The sequence below is a fragment of the Drosophila mauritiana genome, unplaced genomic scaffold (assembly GCF_004382145.1).
Source record: "Drosophila mauritiana strain mau12 unplaced genomic scaffold, ASM438214v1 Y_147, whole genome shotgun sequence".
NCBI lineage: Eukaryota > Metazoa > Arthropoda > Insecta > Diptera > Drosophilidae > Drosophila > Drosophila mauritiana.
In genome coordinates this window covers 135,976-139,506 of record NW_022881561.1, presented here as the reverse complement: position 1 = coordinate 139,506, position 3,531 = coordinate 135,976, and the positions used below count along the sequence as shown (strand labels likewise).

Here is a 3,531-nt window from a genome sequence, read left to right as displayed (position 1 = left end):
TTTTAGTATCCTACCGACTGCGCCAGTAAAATAGTTTTTGTTTTGAGTCGAATAAATGATCCGTATTTGAACTAAGATCAACGCCGAAATAAATAAAAACTCAGAATTAATCCGCTTTGCGTTTTCATTGATTGAATATCAGCTTAAGACTGAAAAAGTTGGTGTGAAAAAATCTTAGATGTACTGGGTTAGTGAGTTGTTTACTTGATCTGCGCGAGAGCGCTTCTTGCTTATGCTTATGTGCATACGTATGAAAAAGAATTCTTATGTATAACTTGGCTATGTGCCTGCCTAGTGGCAGGGTTCTGATTTCGGCTTGAGTGGATGCGCAATAATGTTTGTTTATTTAACGAGGAATCGATACGGCGGATCACCGCGGTGTGTCTTTTGTATAAGTGAATTATGAGGAGGCATAATTACGTTACTATATGTACATATATATTACACATAATTAATTATCGTCCTAATTATAAATATGTAAAGGGTAGCTAATTCGAGCGGCGATCTTAACATACGAATTTAAAAAACTTTAAAATTATAATAGTCAGGGCGTGAATTATTAATTTTAATTATTTTCATCATATTGCCAAAACTCCAAATATGTAAATTCACATCTTCGATCAGAATCGAAAATCGTCTTCCAGCTCAATTACGCACACATACACACGTTCTCGACTATTGTTTTTACTCACACAAGCAAGCAAATTCTATTTTTAGATTTCTTACGCTCTCAGCGTAAGCGAGCGGACAGAGAGCAATTTTGGCCGTCACTCTCTTAGCTTGTGGACTATCTTATAGCTAGGTCGTCCGCGAAGCTTTTTTGTAAATATGGGTTGGAATTTCGTAAACAGATTGATCTGCCTTGCTTTTGAAAACGGGCGTGGTGAGGGGGGGGGGGGGGGGGGGGGGGGGGGGGGATTTCTTGGCGGCAGATATGCGCGCCATATTTACAAGTATTAATTTATGATATAAATATGCGGAAGACATTTTTGAATTACTTGGCGGCAATTTTTCGGTTTTATAATCACAAGTGATTTGCATCTTTGGGCAAGGCACGTCGGCGGGCTTCTTCGATAGCTCAAAGGCACGGCGGATGATCGATATGCTTGCAATTTTCCTGCCAGCCTTTTTGGCGGGCTTATCGGCTAGTATCTTTTTTCTCCGCCAGCTGACTATCGGGCAAAAATACTAGAATTGTTAAAGTTAGTATTTTTGGGATTCTAGTATTTTTCCCGCCAGTTACTCGCGTTTGTCAGTGTCAATGGCATTTCGGGAAACTGGTCTCTCCTCTCCCAAGCGAAAACGAAGCAGAAAACTCGCGTTTTATTTCTTATTGTGATAATTGTGCTTACTGTTCCTGCGCATTGCCTATAGTAATCCTGTTTCTGCTTTCAGTGGTGCTGGTAACGTCGTTGCTGCAGGTATGCAGCAAGAATTGGCCAGCCTGGCCCGTCAACTTTGGTGCACGCATAACCTTTTGTGAAGGGAAGGAAAATCATCCGCCGCAGTCCGCGTCGTCAATAGAAAAGGCTTAGGTTTGTCTGTGTGTTGGCGTGAGTACAAGCTGACTGATATATAGGACAAACATTTCTGCTCTCCCTCGTGTGGATTTAAACATTCAGATCATTCGTTGGGACTTGTTGACCGAGGATCCGATATTCTTGGGCGAGGACTCGGGCGATATGAGCTTCATCAAGGCCGTCTCGTAAAAACCGGAAGCCAAATAGACTGCAAATGCAAGCGCTTTGTGTAGAAAAGAACCAGGACTGAATTCGGAGAATTACTTACCGGGGGACGTCCAGTGGCGGCTGGGGTCTCAAGTTCGGCCACTGCGCTAAGAAGTTGTGCGAGAAGCTGGTCCCGAACATTGCTCCGTCCAGCTGTGTATCGGATCGCAGCTCGTAAAAGTCGTTACAGCGAGGGCAGAAGATCTTCACGTTGGACTTGCCACACACGTCGCTGAGGCCCACAGGAAGGGTTTTCTGCCTACAGGAGAGCTTTGGACACACTTCGAAGTCCCCTCTCTCATACTTTTGGCGCATATCATCCACGCCTCTCTCCGACATGATGTATCGGGTGGGGATCATGCCGTACCACTTCTCCTCATCGCCGAAGACCCAGTCCAAGGAACTGTCGAACACCGGATTCAGGATCACTTGCAGTGTCTCGGTGAAGTACTCCAGGCCCATCTGGTTGAACGTCTCCTGAATGTAGTCGATGGGTACGCGGCAGAGGAACTCGTTGATCCCGAGGAACCATCTGATCCAGCTGCTGTTGTTGTTTTTCTGGCTACAAGATTTTACTGTGATTTGCTATTTTTTCCATAGGAAAAACCTAGTTACTCACGGGCTCGATTTGTTGCCTGTTCACTCGTATGAAAAATAACAAAAAGTGCAGTGCGAAATGACAAGGCCTACTATGCTATAATGACATCTATGTATCAGTTGGGCCGCAATCCTTAATCGGCCGAGGACTGAATGGAATATTTTATTTATTTATTATTTATTATTTTATAAAAAGTATCCAAAAGAAAATGTTTAACATTAAATTCATTAATAAATAAAACTGAGTTATAACAGTTATATTAAATAAAATACAATTTATTTATTAATATTTTTTAAAATTTTTCTTAGTCAAGTAATGACAAAATATTAGATCTTTCATCAACTATACATAACATTCTGAATTTTTATCATTTTAAAAAATTCTGATCAAAATACCGATTATTTTTTTACAGACAATGGTTTTTATTATATCATTCAAAAATCCTTTTCAATCAAATTATTCATTTTTTTCAAATATTCAATGTATACGATTGTGAATATTATTTTCGCATTTTTTTAATGGTTAACATCATCAATATTTGAAAAAAAATTACAAATTACTCGCGGCAGGAATACGGCGTTTGCAGCTAGGGCAGTAAATCTTCACTTGGGACTGGTCCACATGTCGCTGAGGACAACTCTGCCTGTTACCGGAGACCCTCGGACACTATCGAAAGTGCCCTCTCTCATACTTTAAGCGCATATCATCCACGCCATCGTATCCGAACCCGATGTATCACACGTGGATCATGTCATACAGCATCTCCTCATCGGCAGAGGCCCAATGCAGGGAACTGTCGAACTCCGGATCCAGGACCACGTCCAGTGTCGGGCTGAAGAACTCCAGGCCCGTTAAGTTGAACCTGTCCTCTATTTTGTCGATGGGCACGCGGCAGAGGAACTCGTTACCCATGATTCCAAGGAACCAAAGACACTAGAATAACAAGATGCGTAACGCCATACGATTTTTTGGCACGCGATTTTTTGGACGTGGCTCTAGAGGTGGCTCCAGGCTCTCGAGCTTTTATTCGAGAGAGAAAGAGCGGAGAGCGCTACAGCAAACAGCTCTTTTCTACGCATACAGTGACAGCAGACGACTGTATGTGTGCACACGTATGCTCATGCATTGTAAATATGACAAAATATTCCCTTCATCTTAGAAGTTCGTAGACTTTAAATCTATATTATTTTTTATCAATTGGCACCA

The 3,531-nt window shown here is 41.9% G+C and overlaps 1 pseudogene; it reads right to left on the bottom strand.

The window, feature by feature from the left end:
• Positions 1–1,696: 1,696 nt before the first annotated feature.
• On the bottom strand, positions 1,697–3,237 carry LOC117150005 (annotated as a pseudogene).
• Between the last annotated feature and the right edge of the window lie 294 nt (positions 3,238–3,531).